This window comes from Hetaerina americana, unplaced genomic scaffold, assembly GCF_022747635.1.
Source record: "Hetaerina americana unplaced genomic scaffold, ioHetAmer1.1.p SCAF_152, whole genome shotgun sequence".
Lineage (NCBI taxonomy): Eukaryota > Metazoa > Arthropoda > Insecta > Odonata > Calopterygidae > Hetaerina > Hetaerina americana.
In genome coordinates, this window is record NW_027286648.1 from 105,577 (window position 1) to 129,921 (window position 24,345).

Sequence of the window (24,345 nt, forward strand, 5' to 3'; positions counted from 1 at the left end):
ACATGTGGACGTGCATTGTCATGACGCAAACACACTCCTTTGCTGAGATACCTTGTTGTAACCGAGGACCTTTGACGCAATATCCTGCACGGACAAGTAGCCCGACACTCTCTTCATTAAGGCCTTCCTATATCTCATGAAGGGTAATTCCCCGGTTTTTTGCGCACCATCTCGTCAATTGGAGCCACCGTTGATTCCGGCAAACTCGGCCACCCCGACCGCTGCTCATCGTGGACGTTTTCCCGGCCATCAAAAAACTCCCTTCACCACTGCCGCACGTTTTTGATGTCCATACACTTCTCACCGTACACTTCCACTAAATGGCGATGAATTTGTATCGGAGAAGCAGTCGTCAGTTGGCTTCGCGACGCGGCGGGAGAAAGGTACGACGCCGGTATTAATAGGCTGGTTACAAGGATGCAAAAAGTGATTGATCGTCAAGGCGACTATTTAGAAAAATAGCTCAATGCTAAGCTATTCCAACGATGTACGCAAAATTTAGAATACATTTGATTTTTCATGAAAAAAATAGGAGACCTTATTTTTCGAATCGCCCTCGTAATAAGGGATCCACTGGCTACGGCCGTTTAAGCCGAAACATTAGAGTGAAATGTTTATTGATCTGCGGATGCGTAATCGGAACAATAGAAAATACAAATTCTTATTTTATTACCTTTATACTAATTACTAACCAGTTTAAAATAGAATAAAATCCGGTTTCAACCTGATTATGGTAATTTCTTAGCTTATCTTTTACCTTAGAAATTTTACTTAAGGTAATTGAAACGAAAAGTGTAGTATCACTTGGTTTGGAATGAGTGGTCACTATTGGTTATTTGAGCTTATGTGTAGAAATCCAAAGTGCGTCCGATCTACATTATCCATTAAGTCATCAATTTTATCTCAGATCGAAGAAAAAACCTATTGCTGGCATAAAATTCTTGAGCGTGTCAAATGGTGTCTCTTATGAGTTTCTTCCCATTTCAATCCTCCGAGTGAGTATAGTCGCAGTGATGGCCATCAATTTCCAGGAATTCTACATAAACATGCCTATTTCGAGGACTCCTCTTTAAAAATATTTCAATTGTTTTATTAAAATGCTGCGCCATATGCTTCAGGATTTGAAACCGTCAAATACGTATGACTGAAACTTTAATAAGACTACCCCAAATAATTGCATTTCCATTGAACGTTTTGTAATTAAAATATCTGGGAGCTACATGCAATTATGTAATGATATAACCTCCCAATCTCGTCTTTTTATTTATACAGCTTTCATTCACTCTAAATAAAAGGTTTGTGGCTGATGCTAACGCATTGAGTTGGGTTTTTGTTAGGAAGTATATCATTACATGAAATCTCGAAAATACAACGATTCATTTAAATCCATCAAAATTTTCTTAATTAAATTTCGCCAGAGCCCTTCTTTGAATGTTGTGCCTGCGTCACAGAACAAAGAAAGAACACTCCTATGGTGAAAATGGCACCCAATACAATCCGGCCATATTGGATTTAGTGTCATTTTCACTAGCCGTTCTCACTGACTATATTATGAATGAAATATTGAACAATCTCTGATTCGGAAGAATACAAAGTCACAGCTAAAAATGTTGGAAGGAGCATCAGATCCACCATGATGACCTCTCCAGTCACGTTATACCTCAGTGTACACGCATTTTAGATGATCGCTGAGCTGATGAAAGGCCATATTAATAATATGGCGATAATAATAATTATAACATGACCTTATAATAATCGCTCCGCCAAAGGGGATTTGCGCACCTACCTGCAAATCGCTGAAAATTAATGAGCGGATTTCGTCATGTAAATGTCAAAAATGCAATGATTTTTTTGTCATTACAAAATATAATAATTTTCTAAAGTTCACTTATTTTCGACGACGCATCCAGTTCACTAACCCAGAGTTTAATGGAGCATTAAGTGGAAGTTAACTCCGGAGCCCTTCTCCTGAGGTTCGAGAAAGAGCTTCCGAAATATCATTTAACGTCTTTATCGGGGATCGGATTGGTGCGCCAGCGAGTTCAAGCTCTGAAAACCCGCGTTCAAAAATGCGCCGGGGACTTCAGTTTTATTCCAGTTCGTGCTCAAACAATAAATAGTGCCATGTCGTTGTACCTGAGCAGCTACCATCGTATGGGATGTTGAAATCGTCTTCCGGTGCCCAATTTCACGTTTCTCCAGAGAAAAACTCAAAGAGTAGGCCAATGGTAACGACGTGACGTGGCAGATTGTCTAAGTACTATAGGCCATAATAGGAGCAGCGATAAAAGAAAAATGTCACCCGAAGTATAAAAACAGTTGAATGAGATTTCGGGGAACGTTGGAATTCCCGAATGTGTCTGATGGGCCTATGTCATCCACTAAGTATGTCTTTGATAAAAGTTGATGGTTAATTTATGAATTATCATAAATTAAACACAGTTTGCTCTGTGACCAATCATTTTTCTACATCGACACCTCTTTCAAATGATTCTTCCATCTATCACCGCCGTCAGCATTGTCTCTCATCATCTGCAGTCCCTCCTTGTCCTCTTCTTCAAATGAATTCCAATAGCCGCCTCCTTTCCCCTGGCATGCCTAGAACTTCTTCGTTCGTTTTTATTCCCATCCATTTTATTTTCTCCATTATTCTCCACCCGCAAACATCTTCAAAGTGTCAATCCACGCTTATCCTCTTGCCCCAATGTCCGTGTTTCTGAACCATACAAAACTGCGATCCTTATTAAAGCTTTTACTAGCCTTTTCCTTGCATGTTTGCTTAATCCACCTGTCAGAAATTCTGGCATTTCATGAGTGCTTCTTTACCGAACGCAATCCTTCTTTATAACTCCATTACTCTGCCCACTCTCATACAAACACTTCCCAAATACAGGGATAAATTCTTCCCATTCTAGTTAATATCCCTCAACTTTAATTTTTATGTTAACCTTCTTATTTCTTTAGAATTTCATTACCTTTGGTTTAATTATCATTAATTATCATCCCATGCCTATCACACTGATGCGCCAAGTAATGAGTGTCACCTTTCGGCTGACTGGTTAACTAATGCTTGATCATCCGCAAATCTAATTTCCACTCCTACTTTGCCTCCAGTCCTTCTCATGCCAACGTTTCATTTATTTTCCTTCCTCTCCCATATCAGTTGAAACGAACAGGTGCTAATGGACATCATTGTCTCATTCTCCAGCGTAACACTGATCATCCTGACCCTCAATTTGCATTCCGCATTTGTGCCGTCTAAGACAAATGCGGATAAGTCGTCTATCTCTCCAGTCTACTCCTATCTTCTGAAAAATGTTCACTAATCGTGCAAAGTTTATTCCGTCAAACACTTTCCCAAAATCCACGAAGCATACAAACGCATCCTAGTTATACTCCCATATGTTCCTTCCTACTATTGATCTTCTTATTCATATGGTACCTCACGCACCCATCCTCTTTCTAAATTCAAATTTGTCTTCACCTAAGTAATCATATGCAATAAAATATGAAACAAAATATTACATTAAATAAATAAGTAGACTTTGCAAAGTAGATTCCTCTTTTTTCAAAATTATCTCCAGCCTGCCATGCCGGACATAGTTGGTTTAACATGGAGCATTGATTGAAATTATCATATTGAACTATCAAATTAGATTGTTTCTCTTGGTGAACGGGCATTGGAATAATAGGATTGGATTAGAAGCGTTTCGAAAGAGAGGAGATGCTTTAGCATTTCGCCAACGGAGTATGAGCGCGATTCTTACCACCACGGGCACCGTATAATACCTGATAATATTAGCATTGATGACCGAAATCCGACGAGCAAAACACAATAGGGGCCCTCTCGAGACTCATCGGCGATCGAGCCATCGATCGCAGCATCTTTCGGGCGAAAGCACATTCGTCTCCGTCGCTCGACAGGAAGCACAGGTCATTCACGCTCAACCGAGGCAAGAGACACGGCACGTCCCCTCGTGATTTTACACTAGAAAGGCTGGAATCCATGCCCACCCTCTCTGGGATTTCTCAACGAGAATTCACGTCTCTATCGCCCATCAGACTGGTAGTATACGCAGTGGGCAGAGTGACCCTCGACCGACCAAAAGGGTCCCTGGTTCAAATACGGTTGATGCTCCCCGACGCCCACACAAGTGCGTGATTTTCGCGGGGAACCCTGAGATGAAATAGAAGGGGGGAGGGATAGAGAAGGGGAACTTATCAGTTTCCCGCACCCACCCGAGTGAGAGCGCGGATGTCACGCGTCCCGTACGAGGTGAGCTCCGCACTCACCTTTCGAAACGAACGCCCGAATTGATTAGCGCCGAGTACTTGTGTTGGTGTACGTAAGTCAACTTCAAACAACATTGGGAGGGTTAAGGGTAAGTCAAAAAAAAAACTCTTTAGACTTCCATAATATTTTATTTGTGAATCACGCGAGGTTGTATGGAATATCCCAATCGCGGAACCATAAAAAAGACAATTGTAAAAACCCAAGTTTTTTATCGCACCCTTACAAAATGATGTGCTCACGGTATTTTATAATCTAATGGAATGGATAATTTACACGACTCCTTTTCGTCCCTTACGAGCGTAGTGCTTTCCCATTCATAGGCCGTCCCTCCGGAGAATCAATTCATACGCTCCACAGAATCAATTTATTACACCCGGGACTTTTGTTGAATCGTAAAACAAAAGTGAGCGAAGGTAAAAGGCGTTCAGGCGAATAAAAGGCTATGGCGAATGGACAAAAACCAGAACGCCATCGTTGGTCGGCGGGCGCGGGGATTGACGGGCGCATTTATTCGCGATCGAGTGAATGTAGTGCCATTTTCACTGCCTCTCCCCACCCCCCCGCCGTTCCAAATTGATTGCTCGCAATCCCAAATCGTCGCGTGAAAAAAGTGTCGCCACCCCACTTTTGCCAATCGCCCTTTCATCCCGGCCGCCCTTTTGCGGAAACTGCGGACGACGGGGGCACCACGCCACGGGAGGAGGGTGGGGGGAGGGGTGAAGCGCCCTCCTTCACTCCCGAGGAGGAGCGGAACGGGCGGCGGGGGCAGAAGGGGGCGGGAGGGGGGCTCCGACTCCATCAACCGCGAAACCCCACCTTACCCAACTCCCCCACCACCTCCCTCACCTCACCTCTTCACCCGTCCTCAGGTCGATATCGACTCGCCCCGCCACCCTATTCCTCTCTCGCTCCCCGGGGGGGGGGGGAGTGGTGCCGCTGCTGAGGACTCGTCGGTACGGATTCGAAGGCCTGCAAAGGCCAAATGAATGCCGTATCGCAATCCCAACTCGCCCGTCTTCCGCTCGGGCCGATGCGCTCTCGCGAACGAAAGATTAAAAGGCTGGGGGGGAGCCCTCGACCCCCCCCCTCCCCCCCCTCCTGCTCCAGGCTAGACCGCCACGCTCTCCCCGGCGGCCGTCGAGAATTGGGGGGAGGGTCAAAGGTCGAATCGGCCGAGCTCTAAAGCGCGGAGACCGAGGTCACGGGTAGGTCGGGGCGTGCGTCGTCGTGGCGGTAGCATTTCTATTCCGTCACGCATTTCCACCGTGTTTTGTCTGAGCCTCTTTTTTGTGCCTGAACGAACTTGAGGAACTCTTGATCGATCGAGATTGAGGGTGCGGTGGAGAGCTTTATTGCACTTGCCATTTCGAACCGAAGGGTCTCCCTTCCCCGGCGTGAAATCTCGGCTGGAAACCTCCATTCATCGTCTTAGCTAAGCTAAGACGTTCGATCTCCACCCTAGTCCGGGGACAAATCATGAAGCAAATCCTTACTATTTGAAAATAAACATTACCCTTGAATAAGTGTAGGTCAATATGAAGAAGATATTTTCCAAAAGGACAGTCATGTATTTGTTCCTAAATATTTAAAAAAAAATTAGTACCATCTCTCTATAGGCTGGGTTCAAAAGTATATTGTGCACCCTAATATTATAATGGTTAAATACAAAATATATGGTGAGTCACATGAACATAATGTTAAAAGAAGTAAAGAAGTGTTCATGATTTACAAACCGGTGATATTTTTCAATTTTTTGTACATGAATTTCCAGTTACAAAACATAAACTTGGGGCACGCAATGAGATAAATGGAAAAATGTTACAAAAGGAGGTAAATAGAATCGCCTACCGTCGGCTTCGCCCTATTCTCAATGTAAATTTAACAAAGGTTCGTAGTGTAAGGTTTCATACGCAAGGGGGTGAATATAACATTAAAAGACGTCCTCTTAAAAAACGGACTCATAAACGGACACATCCCTAAGCACGGAGTCAGTAATGGATTTCCGCACTCTGTGATTTTTTTTGGATCAATTTCATCAGCAACGGATACCATTTTAAAAATCTTCTTGATCCAATGCTTCTTCGCCGGAGACATAATTCGACTCGAGCAAGTGTTTCGTGCAGCGATAAGGGCGTTAATGACTTGGCACCGAAAATCAGTTCCGAAAAAGATACCACCGCATCAACGAAACTGTGCTACGGAACCGTATGGACTTGGAGATGCACGCGGCTCCGCGTCACTCAAAACAAAGGTCGCTCGGCTCTGGTTGACATCGCACTGGGGGTGGTGTTTGTCCAAACCGAAGGATCGCATTGGTTGGGCAACCTTCACCGTACAGCAGGGACAACGTGAGCACATTTCTCAAAGTTCAGCTCTGACATTGCTCTGCTCACGACGGAATTATTCCAATAAAGCAGTTTGCATTCCCTTAAGCAGGAGATAATGAATGCATTAAAATACGAAATACTTTCACGAGGCTTTATATTAAATAGCGCCAATAAACGTTATATATATATATATATATATATATATATATATATATATATATATTCGTTACAACATTCGCTTTTGAAAATAGGTTTTTAAATGAAAGAAGTGTTTACAGTTTTCAAATTATTCATGTTTTAACAAATGCAATAAAGTATAAAAAACAAACTACACGCTTATCTCATTATGGAACCGTTCCATCATGACATAAAACCAGATTCATCAGGCAAACACAAGTGGGATAATATTTAAGGGAGTAATTTCAATTGAAGTAGTAAGGTTGACAGCGGGTCTCCGGTAAATTTCATCTTACATAATAGTTCTTCAAAAACAGCCGATTTTTCATTGCAATATTCTAAAATAAATCATCTCGAAGTGATTAAGGCCAAGGTCGACATATGAATGCCCAGCCCATTTTCAGCGCACTGCTTTTATTTTATTTTGGCCGAAATCCATGTCGATCAAAGGGCAAGCGATTCGAAAAATTCAGAGAGCAGCGATGCCACGAATCCCTCTTGTTCTTTTATTACAAAATAACTCCACGAGAAGACTGGCCTTCAAACAGTTTTACTTGATATCAGTTCCGGAACTACAGAAACCAAAGAAACAGTCACTATTTTGGAACACGTTGATAGGACATGTCAATTATCAACTGAGGGCAAGGAACGACCTTTGCTGGTTCAAAGTGAGGACGCGCCAAGTACGCGGGAATAAGAAAAAAGATTTATTCTTTAAATTCAGCCTCGTTCCTTGGTAAACGGTTAGATGGTTAGTACCACCGGTGCCTCCTAACGAATACTATAAACACAGTAATCAACCCGAAGGTCGGTTTGGTAGGTGATGCATGTAAGCCCAATGGCGTGTGAAATTCACATATCAGGGTAAGGGGGCCAGTTCCTTTCCCTGTGCCCGTTACGGTTTCCCAGGAAGATCTGGTACCCAAAAAAAGACACAGCTAGGGTGGAGTTGAGGATGCCTTTCCCGGGAGTCAAACCCTCGAACGGGCCTTCCGATCAGTAGTCCAACGGTCTACCCCTGGACTGCCGCGTTATACATATATATATATATATATATATATATATATATATATATATATATATATATATATATATATATATATATATATATATTCTATTGTTTCAGGCTTCACTTCGTGGAAGTAATTGATATCCATTATTGAAATAGAAAGAAAGACTGGTACTTTTCCACAGATTTTATTATACGGTACAACGCGTTTCACCGACTTGCGGCATCATCAGGTACCTGATGATGCCGCAAGTCGGTGAAACGCGTTGTACCGTATAATAAAATCCGTGGAAAAGTACCAGTCTTTCTTTCTATTTCAATAATGGATATATATATATATATATATATATATATATATATATATATATATATATATATATATATATATATATATATAATGAATTAGTGGGACGAGCTGTTCACTTCAAAATGTATTTTCAACGTAGGAGAACTAGAAGGCATGGCTATCAGCCAGCTCTTCCTCTTTAGCGAGTTCGGTTAGTTCATCACTTCCGAAATTAAATAAAAAGACCCCTAAAACTATGAACCATAAAATAAAGATAAAATTTCTGATAAGATCGCCTGTTAAGCAGAGGGTATAAATCAATCTTCCCACGCCCGGCAATTCATCCGAGAGCTCCCTACGTGTCAGTGCCTAATCGAACTCCGATAAATCTGGAACACGCGGTTCACTGATGCAGGACAAGTTTTTAGTTGGGAGTCAAACTTAATAAATTTTGATCCGCCGTCCCAGAAGAGAAACGGACGAGGGATGCCTTTATTGTTCCGAATTTTCTCTTGCTTCCCCTTGCATCCAGGCGGAAGGAATGCTGATGGCAACGGAAGCCGCAACCCTCTTTGATTTTTGTTTGTTCGAGGGCGGAGGAAGGAAGTGGGCACGAATGTGTGCATCGCTAATAATTGGCATTTTTCCCTTTGACCCTGAGAGGGACGCGAGCAGAAGTAACATGTCGCAACCCTACATGCAGAAAAACGGTTTTCGAAAGATATTTTCAACTATGGCGAAGTTCTCCGAAGCAAAATGAATATTTTCGCATAACGTGTAAGCGGCACTTCAGAATCGGATCCTAATTTAAACCGTCATCAATAATTGAGTGCTTACGAATTCAGAATGTATGAATTATGATAACGAACACGCGAACGATGAGTAATACGTCTTCTTTGATATGCGACTCGGTTTATTCTAAAGTTTAACACGGACTTCACACACAAAAAATATACCGGAACATCATCGATAGGGCAAATAAGAAATAAGGTTCGGGATTTTGTGGTAGTTAACGCACTGGTTTCCCACCCAGAAGGCCCAGGTTCGAATCCTGAAGACTGCAGACCTTTTTCGGTGGTATCCCGATCCCTACTTGAGTTGCTTTGAGGAGAGAACATAAAGTGAGTACACCGTCCGTCCGACGGGACGTTAAGCTGTGGACCCCTCGGCGCCTTTCTTTAAGAGATAGCTAATGTCGACGCCAGGTTTCTCTCCACCCTTCATCTTTTCACAGCCATCCCTAATGGCGCAAATGACCTCAGCCATCGGCCACCTCCCCTATAATTACAAACAAGAAATGTGTTATGTAATTTCACTGCTGATAAAATAGTGTACATCTTGCGTCTTCAACGAACGATGATTTTCAAAGCCTTTTAGGGGAAGTGAGGTGACTTTTGAGATAAATTAGAAGGAAGCAGTACGAGCTGATGCAGGAGATATTGAGCAGCAATGTAATGGTGAATTTATTTATTTTATTCATTCATTTAACGACTATTTTTGGGGCGAGATTGAGACTTTATAGTCCCTTCTTCCAAATAACCCCTGCATATTTCATTAAATACAATCACAAATGCCCAATAGATATGTAAAAAGAAGGGATAATGCTGGGAAATCAAGATAAAAGAAGGAGAAGACGGCATTTTGGATGAAAGCCAGGAAGGTCTTCTGCAGAGCTAAATTATCTGTAATTGTAATATATAGTCTGAGATTAAACGAAATATTGACATGCTATTTAGGGCTCAGTGTAGTAGTGTGTACTGCCATAATGAAGGATTTTCGATTGATTGCTTTGAAAAAGTTGGGTGTCGAAGTTAAACGCTCCGTGGAAGTGTTGGTAAAATTTAAATTTTCATTTAACCTATTAGTCTGTTAGTTATTTTTTTTTGACGGTTTCAGTCTAGCCACACAGTGTTCTGAAAGCGCTTTCTGCCTCTGAGATAATCCACAGCGAAAAGTTTAGGTCCGTTAAAAGACCAGAGGTTTATTTGGCGTATTAATGAAATGGAAAAGTGATCTAATTATCTAAAATAGGTCTTCATTTCCAAAACTTCCCCACGCAGCTGGAAAGAAACGCAAACAAAGTGGACGGAAAAAAAACATCTAAGGAAGTTGCGAGATTTGTCGATGGGATTTTCGGCTCCACCAGCCTTTGATATTTTTAAAGAACTTCCTCCGAGTGCCAGGAAAATTTTATAGCCTAAACAATGAAGTCATGTCATCCCGTATGACTGCGAAAAATCGCACGGATCCCCTCATCCGCCAATGAAATCAAGAAAAGTATAGCATGTTCCGACTAGCCCTCCAAGTAGTTAACTTCACAATCGATTTAAAAAAGTAATTTTGAAAACCGCGAGCTACTAAGGTTGTGTATTACTTCAGAAATGGCTAATGAAATGAAATGGAGTCCGAGTGAAATTAAAAGAGAATATTCTTGAGTAATTTGCAAATTTCTCATTCAGAGTATTATATCATTATATTAATTTAACAGTGATTAGTGTGAGATATAATTAAAGTTATAACTCACATCTTATTGAAACAAGTATTCAAATTGATAGGCTACTTTTTCAGATGACCTTAATACTATATAACGCTGATGCCCCACTTAGCAAATAAAATTAAACTTAAAAAAGTGCGTGATGATAAATTTTTGGAAAAATAGCAATTCCCTCCCGGACACCTACTGCATTGGGAACATGGAAATGGAATGTGTGGACTCAATTGAATACCTGGGCGTTACTCACGACCTCTCCTGGGTGAAACACATAGTACGGGGAATATGTGGACAACCTAACAAAAAATTAGGATTTATGAGAAGAGTAATTGGGAAATGTGATGAAAAGGTCAAAGAGAAATGTTTTCTGCCGTTGGTTAGGCCTCATTTAGAATATGCCGCAAGTATATGGGATCTTCATGAAGTTGGATTGATTGCCGAATTGGATCGCGTGCAGCATATAGGAGCTAGATTTGTTTAACGTTGTTATGATAAAATTAGTGGGGTATCCAAAATATTAGAGCAGCTAGGCTGGGAATCACTCACGGAGCGAAGGTTAAATTAGAGATTGAATGCTCTTGCATAAATTGGAAGGAGATCTCTCTTTAGCAATGATGTTCAAAATGTATCATTACCCCCATCGTACTACGGTAGGAGAGACCATGCTAGTAACATTAGAGATATTAAGTGTAGAATGGATAGATTTAAGATGTCTTTTTTCCACGAACGATAAGGGATCAGAATAACATTGTCCGACCGCAGTAGGGTCATGTGCGGATAAACTTATTCTGGGGTGTATTCACCCCCTGCCACACACTTTGGTGGTGGCTTGCAGGGTGTACATGAATAAATATATAAATAAGGATCATATTGGTTTATAAATTAACCATCACCACTGTTAAAGTAATCAACACGAAGGTTGATTCGATAGGCGACGGTAGAGAACACCTCGTTCTAAGCCATAGGGTACGTGAACATTCACACCAACAGGCTGGGGAGCGGGGGCTATATCCCCCGTGCCACCAATCAGTTCCCCAGGCAGGTCTGATGTCCAACTTGGCTGAAGTTCGAGATGCCCGCATGATGTTGCGCGGGACTCGAAACATCGACCCTCTAAGTGAATATCTGAAAAACGTTTGCTTACTGATTGGTCCGTCACGCCACCGCAGAACGGTTACCCAGTATATTTTAAATAGCATATTGTGATGTGAAATCAGCCAGTCAGCCTTGCAAGCATTCCTGAGCGCATTAAAATGTCAGTGTGATAGGTATGGGATGAAAATAAATGCAAACAAGACAAAGGTTATGCGGTTTACGGGTAAATAGAAAGCTAGGTTAAATATTAAAATAAGGGGCTCATAAACTTGAGCAGGTGTAATGGTTTACCCAACTCGGAAGGGTTCTGGACCAAAATGTTCAAATTATTAGGGATATAAGAAGAATATGATAATCAAAGAAGATTTCAAAAGGAGGATGCAAATGATGACAGTGATGTTTAGTGTGGATATGAAATGGCTCGTCAAAACTCTGATATGGAGCGTTATTTTGTTCGGCGCGGAAAGCGGCGCACAGCCGTTGAAGCAAGACGATGGGCATAGATTGGAGAATTTTTAAATGTTAGAGTGGAGAAGGATGGGAAAGGTGAAGTGGTCAGAAAGGCAAACAAACGAGGAAGTGTTGAGCATGACCGGGGGAGGAGAGAGAATTGTTGGGGGGGGGGGGAAGTCAAAAGGAGGCTGGAAAGATGGATGCGGAGTATTTTTATTGACGATAGGATGTTGAAGATTGTAATAGAGGGGTTGACTTTGGCCCAGCAAGGTAGGGGGAGGAAGAGGATATCCATGCACGACCCATTGGAAGAAGGAAGGAAGTATTCAGGATTAAATAAGGGTTCTTTGTAGTGTGGGATGTCAGGTTGAGTTTTGTTAGGTGAGGCAAAGAAATGTATCGTTGTACCATTGCATAGGATCCGTCCATCGAAAACCTACTTTAGATGGTAGAATATCAATTGTAATAATATTAATGTTGAAAGGGAATTATTTCATCCAACCGAGAGATCACGATACATTTCTCTGGGCGAGTTGACCGACGACAAGTCGACGATATCTTTCGTTACCATTTTTAATGGCAATTGCCGCAGAACAATTCATGATTTGGGCAAATCCATAACGTTCTCCACGCAATCTAGGTAAAAGCCCCGGTGTATTCGCCCCTCTGTGGGTCATTCATGCAAATGCCGGACGTCACGGTAGAGGTCATCGCGCCGGTGACCGACGACGAGGGCGCCGTGTGGCGTGCGAGCGGCGGCGCCCTCCCGCTTCGCCCTTGACCTTGCCGAGGATCACCGTAATGGCCGCTGTTACGCCGCCGATGCATTCAGTGCTACTATCCACCCTCCAAGCGGGGGTTAGAATCCACTCCCCCCGTGTCGAGGGAAGGACACGATGGAGCCATTGAAATCAAAAGTGGACGAGTTAGAAGGCGGGCAGTCCTGGGGGAGGGAGGGGTTTCTTTCACCCCTGAGACGGCTTTCGTATTTCAGTTGAGTATATTTAGCGGCGGAGAATATTCCGCTCTTGGGTCAGCGAGCTGAATGGAGGTTCAACACGTGTTTTGATACGCTCGAGTCACATTTACACGGGAGCTGTAAATTACATCGGTTCCTGCATGACGAGATGCTTTTGGAGCGCAAAAAATTCAAATTGCGCAATTCCTTCGGCCGTAATGTTGTTTGATATAGGGCAGAAAAAAATAAATTACCATGGTGTCTAAAACACGGTTGGAGAAAAAACATATCGCAGCAAAGAGAGTTTCCCATTCTCACTTCACACTCTTTCATACCTTAGCAGTAAGAAATTAATATAGTCAAGATTTATGGCCAGCGACACCTTGGACGATATTGCTATATTTTATTGACCCCTGGTGAAATACAGAGAGGCATGTTAATTTTAGTCATCCGTAATTGAAAACGCACACGAGGGTCCGTTTTTACGTGGCTAAGATAGGAAGTCTAGCAATAAGAAAGAATATTTCAATTCCCCAGTTGCTTCCGTTAAAAATTATGAAACAATGATAATAACAATTATTTCTTCGTTCACCATTGTTCAGTCCGATTCAAAATGTAATTTATATTTATAATACATATGCATAATTATTTATTGTTGGTAATGTTCGCATTAGTGGAACAAGGTAAGAAATAATCCACTCAATAATTGAATGCAGATCGATGTAAATTGCAATTGTAAACCAATTCGTTGAGCATGCAGAAATGAAACTGAAAAAAACCTCATGTTTTAATTTTTACAACATTGGTGAATTAGACGAATGCGCTGTTGAATTCGCGTTTACGATTTACGGCCACCCAAACATGTATATCTACATCTACACAATACCCCGCAAGCCGTAGTAAGGACGTATGGCAGTGGGTGGTAGGTCACCAGCCATTCTACATATATTCACTCTATTTCTTCATCTACCTGGCACTCTGCGATCAAAAACCGCGCGGAAAGGGGGAGACCGAACACCAATCATGCAACGTGCCTACATATATTAAGAGTTTTACATGGTTAGCAGCTATTCCTATGCCTACACAAGGAGGAAGATAAAATACGTTAAAAGAGGGCAGGCAAACATGCAATTCAGACACTTATTACCGGTTACTATTCTACGCATTCCGAAAATTCACAAATGCAATAGGCTTTATATACATTCATATTCACCCCACCTGACTAAAGGGCACACTGCGGGGGGCATTAGGACGCCAGATTGGAATTTATACTTTAATTTATATTTGAATGTATAGTGCATTTACTGATTTAGTTTTCTGTGGGAATTAATCTTGTATCACACCCATTTTCGACAGTATGTACCAATTATTCTCTTTTATTGTTATCGCGAATAGTGCGCGGGAAAAACGAATACTTGAATCTATCAGTTCGACAATATCTCTAATTTGGTGACAGTTGTCGGCACTGCCATTTGTAATTAGGGGGCCTAATCATATCTTCAATGTCGCATGCAAAACCACACGCTTTATACCTCTGTTATAAGTTTAATCTATCCCTGAGTCTTAGCATATCTAAAGATTCCCACCCCAGATTCTGTATTCAGTGTTTGACGCTTTGGTACGAGTTTTTACGATCTTTGTACCCTATCCGATTCTGCAATCAATGTTTTTTGAAAAGGATCCCAATCGCTCGCCGCATACTCAATGTGAGGCCTTAATAAAGATAAATAGCACGTTTCTTTCACCTTTTCATCACTAAAACTTCCCACTACACGTTTGACAAATGCCAGCTTTTTTTAGCGCCCCTCCACAAATCGTGGGTAAATGTTTTCCCCAAGAAAGATTCGATGCGATGGTGGATGAAATTGAAGTAGGCAGTAGAGTATGTGTGCCCTTGTACACGTGGAATAGCAGGTTGGAGGGCATCGGCCGTAAGGATCTGAGTCGCCCCGGCCGCGACCCTTCCGGCAGCCGGCCAGTCGAGCGAGAGCTCTTCTCGCACGGGGAGGGAGCGATCGGCATTCCGGAGGGGGGCGAGTCGCTAAGCGGTTTCACCACTTTCGTGCCGATTCAGCCCCACTGAGCGCAAAGCGCTCGCAGACAAACTGAAACGTGTCAGGGGCTATTTCGGTCGGCGTTATAGTTTCGGGGGCAAGCGGAAACAAAAGAAAAACAAGCGCCAAAGGAGGAAGACTTGGTTAGCGTCGACGTCCGTTCTCGTTAGGTTACAGCCCTCGTTGGAGAAGACAGTGTTAAAAACGGAACTGGTTGCCACGAGACAGGTTGCAGTGGGGAATGATGCGCGATTCGGACCTGCGAAAGAACTCGTCTCCCATCGTCCTTCCCGAGAAGAAAGTTTACCAAGTCCGCGTTTTGACAGAGCATTGATTTTCCTACTCAAATTTGTTAGGCCTCATTTAGAATATGCCGCAAGTATATGGGATCTTCATGAAGTTGGATTGATTGCCGAATTGGATCGCGTGCAGCGTAGGAGGAGATAGATTTGTTTAACGTTGTTATGATAAACTTAGTGGGGTATCCAAAATATTAGAGCAGCTAGGCTGGGAATCACTCACGGAGCGAAGGTTAAATTATATATTGAACCTCTTGCATAAATTGGAAGGAGATCTCTCTTTAGCAATGATGTTCAAAATGTATCATTACCCCCATCGTACTACGGTAGGAGAGACCATGCTAGTAACATTAGAGAGGTCAAGTGTAGAACAGATAGATTTAAGATGCAATTTGTTCCACGAACGATAGGGGGTCACAATAACATTGTTCGAGAGCGGTAGGGTCATGTTTGGGTAAAATTATTCTGGTGTGTATTCACCCCTTGCCACACTTGCAGGGTATATATCAATAAAATAAATAAAAATAAATAATTTTCATTTACTCAGGGCCTGGAATAACTTCAATTCTGATGCTATGTGCATTGCTCGATACTTCGTCTTCAACAAACGAATAGTTGGGTCGTTCGAAATGTGGAAGAGTTATTTCGTTCATTATATTTTTCTCGACCTTTGAGCACTATCCTCGAGCATTTGGGAATTCACGGGGAAAGATAAAAGTATAGTCGGCGAATCGCACACAATTTAAGGTAAATCTGACTGAATCTGTCATCTTATAAACGAGCAGAAAGCCTCACGCGACTATTGGGAAACCTGGAGTGAGGTACTACTAAAGAAATGAAGAATACATGACAGAATTAATCTTCTGTAGCAATGCAATTGGTTTGAATCTACAGCTAACACTGGGGGGATAATTCCAACGCTGAAATTGCTGGAAATATTTTTGGGACAGTCTCGTAAGGCATGTGTATTCAGCTGTAGTGGCGTCTAAGCATTTGGATGTACGCCAGATTTTAAGGAGGGCAAAGGTTTATCAATAGGGATGCTGGAGAATAAATATATGACGTCGAAAGAGGCAAGAGTGTCTGAGCCTTTTAAGTATTAAATATATAAGTTCACGCATCTGTTATATGAATGTCTAAACTGATAGAAAAGCCCAATAAAAATAAATTACCCAACGTGCTAGCGAATACGTCGGAAACTTATGTATATTTTTTGAATGCATTTGGTAAAAAAATCGTTTATCCGACCGAAAAAATGTTTTCCCTTCCTTCGCGATCGGGTAGCATTGAACTATTTGTTCCATGGATTTCGAGAAGACGGTGGAGTTTTAGGACAGAAGGGTTGGGGTTTTTTTTTTCAATGTTCATCTGCTATCTCGGGGCACGCGGACGCAGTGAACGTGCCACAAGCATCCAGCTGGTCCTGCAATCGTCGAAGGAGTCTGCGGGGAGCGAACGACCCCCTCGAGTTACCGTTTCCCTGTTCAACCCTCTTCTTTCCCACTTCATTACGGTTGCCCATTGGAATGCCTCCAAAAACAATACAAGAGAAAAGAGTTGAGTGATGCAAAATGTTTAATCGTTTTTCTTTTAGTGAAGATGCGCCATTAAAATTTGGGAAAAAATACGTGGCATATTAAACATAAATTATCAATGGGATTGCATTTACTCCCTTTTGTGTTCCATGCAAAAGTTATGGACACGCTGATGCATTAACACCTGTGCTATTTCTACGAAGTGAGTTATACAATGCAGATTGAAGGGAGATTATTTTAATCTCAGAAGATTGATTTTAGAAGAGCCGTAACCATAATATGCTGCCCTTGGTAGCCAAAGACGGTAACAACTGACGTCGTTGTTTAAACTGATTGAAGAAGATTTGCTTGAAAGCTTAGAAGAACCAGAGAATTAAAAAAAAATACTACGAAGATGCCCATTCACAACCGAGATTAAAAATCCGACACCACTTTCCCACAATTTTAGCGTCAAAAAATCATTAAATCTATATACGCTGAGGTCTGTTCGTACGGTTATGCCAGCATTTAAATATATTCTATTTTTTCAGGCTTCACTTCGTGGAAGTATTTAATATCCATACTAAAAGGAAAGACTTGTACTTTTCCATAGATTTTATTATATGGTACAACGCGTTTCACCGACTTGCGGCCTGTTGATGCCGCAAGTTGGTGAAACGCGTTGTACCATATAATAAAACCTGTGGAAAAGTACAAGTCTTTCCTTTTAGTATGGACAGCATTCAAATGTTTACATTTTCCTCAGCGCCGAGATAGAAAGCACATGAGGTTTTTTCCAAGCAGTTTTATTTTCATTGCAGTCTTCAAACTATATTAAGGAACGTAAGGCCTCATTCGGGTAATTGAGATGGCTCAACGCAAGGCAGCACGTTTCGTTAAAAACTGATACGTTAAAACAAAAAGCGCCAGTGAAATGATTCTGGAGTTGAGGTGGGAATCAATAAAAGAAAGACGATCCAATGCAAGGTTGAACTTACTAAATAAATTCAGATCCACATGTTTCAGCACCGAGGTCTCGCAAATTATTCGCACTCCAACATACATTGATCTTTTGGATCATATAAATCGAAATTCGGGAAACACATGTCAGAACTAGCAGACTCAAGGACTCCTTCTTCCCACGAAAAATACCAGATAGTAACTGTAGGGTTATAGATAGCAAAAATACCACTTGCCACCCACAGCGTCTAGGGAATAATTAGGTCTACTTAAATGCATGCACTTTGACTAACCTCGTGTGCTTTGTTCATAAAACCCTTTCCACATGACCGCATGAGACTGCCATTAGAGAATGTACTGCTCATTTCAGTATTGCTTATTCTGCTTTGTTTGTTTACAAGTTTCCCCTCCCATCCCTCTTCTTACTTTGTGAAGGGGGGGGGGGGGAGGAACCCCCCCGCTGCCTGCAGCGTTGCGTCACATTACCTACCTACATACTTGGGGGCGGTGACTATTGCATGTTGCAAGTGCATGTGGTTGTGGAATTCCGCCTTCTTACTTTTAACATTCTAGTTTACACGTTATTGGATACATTTTGACTACATTCTAAGGTGCATGTGTTTGCCAGTTTATAGTAAATGAATTTGCATGCGTGTAAATTAAAAAGGTTTTTCATGAATGTATACGCCCCTATGGGTGTGGGTTTGCATACATATGTTGATTTTGCATGCGGTTTTGATATCTTTTAAGAGCGGTAACCTAACGCCTCCCGCGACAAGTCCTTGTGGGGTATTATGTAAATGTAGTTTACATGACTCCGAAACTCGGTCGTATAGGCAGGAGAATATGGGTAAATTGGAGGTTTTCTAGTTTTTGGCCCAGAGAAGAATGGAGAAAAATTTAATGGACGGAAAGAAAAGCAGAGAAAGAAGTTCGAAGCATGGCAGAGGAAGAGACAATTTTGTTCGGCGAAATTCGAAGAGGGCAGTTCCAGCGGATTAAGGATTATGCTAAATATTGAGGGGCAGTGGGATGATAAAGGCGATAAAGATGACAGAGGGGAGAATGTTGGGAAAGCGAGATAGTTTGAGGATAGAATAAGCATTTCGGATGTGATTAAGAGAAGTAGAAAGTATGCAGAGCTAAGAAATGAATTATCGTGATGTTAAATACAGGGTGTAAATGTTTTTACTATTGCATCAGGCAGAGTTTCAGAGGAACTGGAGTGTATAGTGCCTGAATCCTTTGTTCACCTACCCCAACCCCGTAAGGTACTGCAAATAATAATTAAAGTCTGGATACCGTATGAATACATACACATCTAAAATGAACGACCTTTATTGTACAGAGGACCAAAATTTAAAAAATATATATTTGTTGCAGTGATGATTCACTAAATGTGAAATGAAATGCCTGTCAATTGGTAGGTTTTCAAGATCTAAAAACACCGGCGTCTTAAGATAGGAGGAATAAGGAATGGGAATGCGGAGCCACCCACCGATGGAATCAAAGTGTTCCCACGCCGCAGAAATTTAAATCCTTCATAAGAAATTATCTGCACAAACCCGAAGAAATTACAGAAGCAATTTTCCAAGAACATATCCTATAATTAAATGTTTTATAATAATGCTCTCTTCTCCTTATTTCCTTCCCTCTTCGCCGCGCGAATTGATCGCTTGATTAGGAATACTATATAAGAAAACGCACCTCGGTGACTAACCAAAATCCCTTGCATATCGAGTCAACAAGAGAGCTCTCGAAGCGAAGTGGGGAACATTTGGAATGGTCAATGTGGCCGGACCCACTCCCCCGCCCGCTTGCCCGAAGGCCCACTCCCCCGCACTGGCCCGAAGGCCCACTCCCCCGCACTTGGCCCGACCGGCGCGGTGCGTGGGGGAGAGAGAAGGTGGGGTCGAGGAGAGAAGACGCCCGCCGATGGCATTACAGCATTGCCAATCCACGGAAAATTAAACATTTTCCAACGAATAAACCATGAAGTTAAATGATTGTTCAAAAAGAGACCGAAATGTCCTAACTTTTCTAGGATTTGCACCACCGATATGAAGTAAGGAAGTCTAAGAAACTTTACATCGAAAAGAAAAAATCTAATCTGACATCACTCACCTATGGCTAAAATCGAACAGAGTATATGCAGTTAAAATATTAATTTTTTTCACATTTTCCTTTAATTTTTCTACTTTCGTTTATTTGCCTTTAATTCTTGCCTTTTTGATTAAATTACCCACATTTATTTTTCATTTATCAATGTTCAAAGTCCGATGTTAAAAGGTCGAAGTGCTGTTTTCGGACTAATGCAAAGTAAAAATAAATGCTAAATAAATTTATACGGGGGCTGTCAAAAAAGTAACCTACGCATCGGCCTAGCGTGGCGGTGGTTAGGGCTAGAGCCACCCATCTTAAACGTCCCTACGCTAAAGACTTTCGTGTGGAGCATGGCGCTCTATGGTTCCGAGACTTGGAACAATGGAAAAGTGGACCAGCGAAGAATAGAAGCCTTCGAAACATGTTGCTGGAGGAGAATGCTGAAGATTAAATGGACAGACAAGGTAACGAACGAGGAAGTATATGCATAGAAGAGCAGAGGAGTATAGGACCATAAGGATACCATATCTACGGCAAAGAAGAAACAGATGGATTGGACACACATTGAGGCACAATAGATTGATTAGGAATATATACAGGGTTCGTCCGGAAAATAAGTGTACTGACTCCTGGGCTGGGCGCGCCGCTCCAGGCGCGCCAAGCACCGCTCTGACGGGCTGCGATTGAAGGGGGGTATGTTGGCAAGCGACGCTGAAAAAGGCAGTCGGCTCTGAGCTGTGGTGTAGTGAGGAGCTCTGTTAACGCGAACCTCCACGCTTCGACCCACGTCACGGAACGCGATGCCGAAGTTTGAGGAGCAGCGTTTCCATCAAATTTGCGGTGAAGCTTGGGAAATCGTCTACCGAAACTGTCGGTATGATTAACCAGGCTTATGGGGAGTCAGCCATGTCCAGAAACATGATCTTTCGGTGGCACAAGATGTTCGTGGAGGGCAGAGAAGAGGTCGACGACGAGTCTTCGAGAGGTTCCCGATGATGCCTTCGCGGGAGCGTTCCAGGAATGGGAACGCCGCTGGAACAAGTGTATCGACTCACAAGGGTCCTATTTTGAGGAATATTAGCATAAGATATGCAAAAGTGTAATAAATTTTTTTTCCTGAGCTCAGTATACTTATTCCGGACGAACCCTGTAGAAGGAAAAAGAGAAGGGAAGATTCCACGAGGAAGACGAAGAGACATGTACATAGGACAAATTAAGAAGGACTTTAAACAGAGAAGGTATCAGGGATTGAGGGAATCGACATTGAATAGAGAAGAATGGAGGGTTGCAGTAAGCCAATCCTTGTATTGAAATACAGATGATGATGATATGTTTTATCTCCATTAATTCCAAACAAAAAGCTTATTCTTTCTCTCCCTCAATTTCGTTTTCCGTTGACATAATCTTCAGCACTCCATTGCCTTTCCTGCATCCACTTGTCCTGCCTTCTTCGCACTTCTCCCAACTGTCGTCTCTCTTCCCATGTACCATGCCCAGAACCGCAGCGTTTATCTTTCCGCCCATTTTATTTCCTCCGCCTTTCTCCACACCCACATCTCGAAAACCTCCAGATCTACGCTTATGCTCTTCCCCCAACGGCCTAGTTTCCAATTTTGGGTGGTATTTCGTCAGTGTTTCATCTCCTCATCGAATTTTCACCATCACCAATTCCTCTACTTTGTTCTAGGCCAATAGCATCTACTGCCGTTCTACACAGCGGTACTATATACTATTATATACTATTTGGCCGTGCAGTTATAACAATGATGGACGACGGTGGCTTATTATCAATATTAATTACCAGAGGCTAAGTGAAAAATAAATTAATTTTGGCATTAATAATGGCTTCAAAGAAGCATGCATTTCAAAGGATTCACAATTTTCTATTCTCGCGCCATTATGGTATTTTTTGTTCGTCGTGAAAAAATAACGTTTAAGTTCCAAATGGGTAAAATCTTAGCTAAAATACAACGGAAGCCCTACTACGCATTTCTCAGACCGCTGAAGGATCAGGACCACCATTTGAGTGTATTATTAAGAAAGTTTGGGTATTAGATCAACGGGTCGTGAGGAGAACGGCATGTCAATGTTAGCCTGGCTAAAATGGTTTTTCCTGGCTGTTCGCGATGCATTTTATGTCTATCGTCATAGGTGAACACGCATCTTATGTATTCAGTGCTCACATAAGAAAAAACTAATCCTTATGACATAAAAAATGTATGCCTTTAAAAATATCTTCCTCGACATTAGTTTAATCTAATGATTGTGCGTGGGTGATTGCAGCCCTCCGTTCTTCCCAATTCCACTCTTCGTGTCCATCGATCTTCGCGGATTTTCCATCTCGTACTCTATGTGGACATATAATCGAATTTACGGAATGGGACGGTTATTTAACCGCGGCATCTCATCACCATAATTCACTTTTTCTACGGCACCGCAACATTTCACTTGGTCCTAGCCGTTTTTATTCATTCGTAAGTGTGCTTGTTCCGTCCTTTTGGGACTCGAATTTAAGGGAATCTACCCCTTACCATCCATCTCTCAAACTCTACCAATCCAGCAAAGTAGGTTTTCGCGTGAAATAAGGAGACTGCAGTAGTAAAAAGTTTGTCGATTAAGTTTCTGGTTGTGAAAGAGAGGGCAATGAAACTTGGTGGTTATATTTATGCGTGGAGCTAAGTGCTGAGAGGGTCCCTGTTATACCGATGTCGTCAGTTTTCTAAAATAAGTTGGGAATTTTTGTGGTCAATTATCAGCGGAGGTGATACAAAACCTTCGCTTCATGTGTAGGTTTCCTTTTGCTTCTTCTTTTGAAACTCTCATATACGTAAGTTCCTCAAAAGACCATGGACACTGCTGAAACATCGATGCGATGTCACCTTCAGGAACCTGAATTGGAGCCGTGAAGTTAAGATGGGTGCATTAGATCCTATTTCCTTGCGTATTGACCTTTTTAAACGATCTAGAACAGACCCCAGTTGATCAACCGAAACAGAACTAACATTCGAATCGATTCCATTCGCTACCAGCCGATCCACTCGATCTCCGTGTCGTTTGGCTTGAGTTGCGTAATTGAAATTGATCGACACGCAGATGTGACTCCCCAGATAGAGAGGTACAAGGATCAAAAAATAAATTTTGAGCAATGAGAGAAATTATGTTCGGGAATAAAACAATGAACGAAATAAATTACGTGCATCAAAATTCTAAGATTTACATTTGATTTATATTAAGTTTGTCTTGTCCTGAAATCCTAACGGAGTTGGTCCTAAGAGTAATTAATATGAATATGCCTTATTCACTTATTAGGAATTAGCTCAAATTTTACGCGATGCACAATTATTTCAGCCAGAATAGTATTTCGGAAATTTTACTTTGTCTTGTCGAAGTTATTTACCTTACAGGTAATGGTAATGAACAAATCATGTAACAATAAAAAGTTCGACATCAACATTTCGTCTGTGATTTCTGCAATCTATTCTCTTATTAAATTTATCCATCAACGCAGGACTCAATACTAAATCTAAAGCTATAAAATTTCAAATTTGTGATTGACTACGCTTTAACTTTTACCATAGTCTATGGATGCGCTGTCTTCATTGAGATCGGATGACTCGGTCCAAAGTCAAAGGGTTCTAATGAAGAACATAAAAATATTTAAGATTAAATTTAAAATCTGCTAGATGGAAAAAAATTAAAGATTGCTTAGATATATAATAATATCTGTTTCAGCGAATTTACATAACGCTAAAGGTAATTTAACCGAAAGATAGATAAACAGTCCAAAACGTCTTAAATTCAATTGACCGCGTCGGCAGTAGAAAATGTATATTATTTTCATATTTCACCCCTTTTTTCAATTGTTAAAAGGGTTTATCTCTTAATTTTTAGTGCAATAAGACCAAAAGGACATTTTATATTCCGATTTATCATTTTAGGGCATATTACAATCCGTGTCTCTTAGATACTGTCACCATAACTGAAAGATCACGCTAGCCACAGAAAATTAAAAAGCGGATACCCTCTCCTAATGGAGATTCAGATAATCGGTGTATGTAATACACCAATGAGCTTAGATGTATGCGGTTCACGTGATATGAATCGCACGCCAAGTCGTCTATATAGACGATCCCAACAGAATCCCATGGATTTGATTTTATCTATTAAGCCAAACTCAATGAAATCAGATATTTTTTATCTGAAGTGATCTTTTGAATCGAGTCTTATGCGATCAGATCAACGATAGCTACCCGAACTCAATTGATTCCGTTTAATTGTTTCTTGGCTATGAGTCTCCTATCTCTACTGGGAAAGCCTCTATGGAA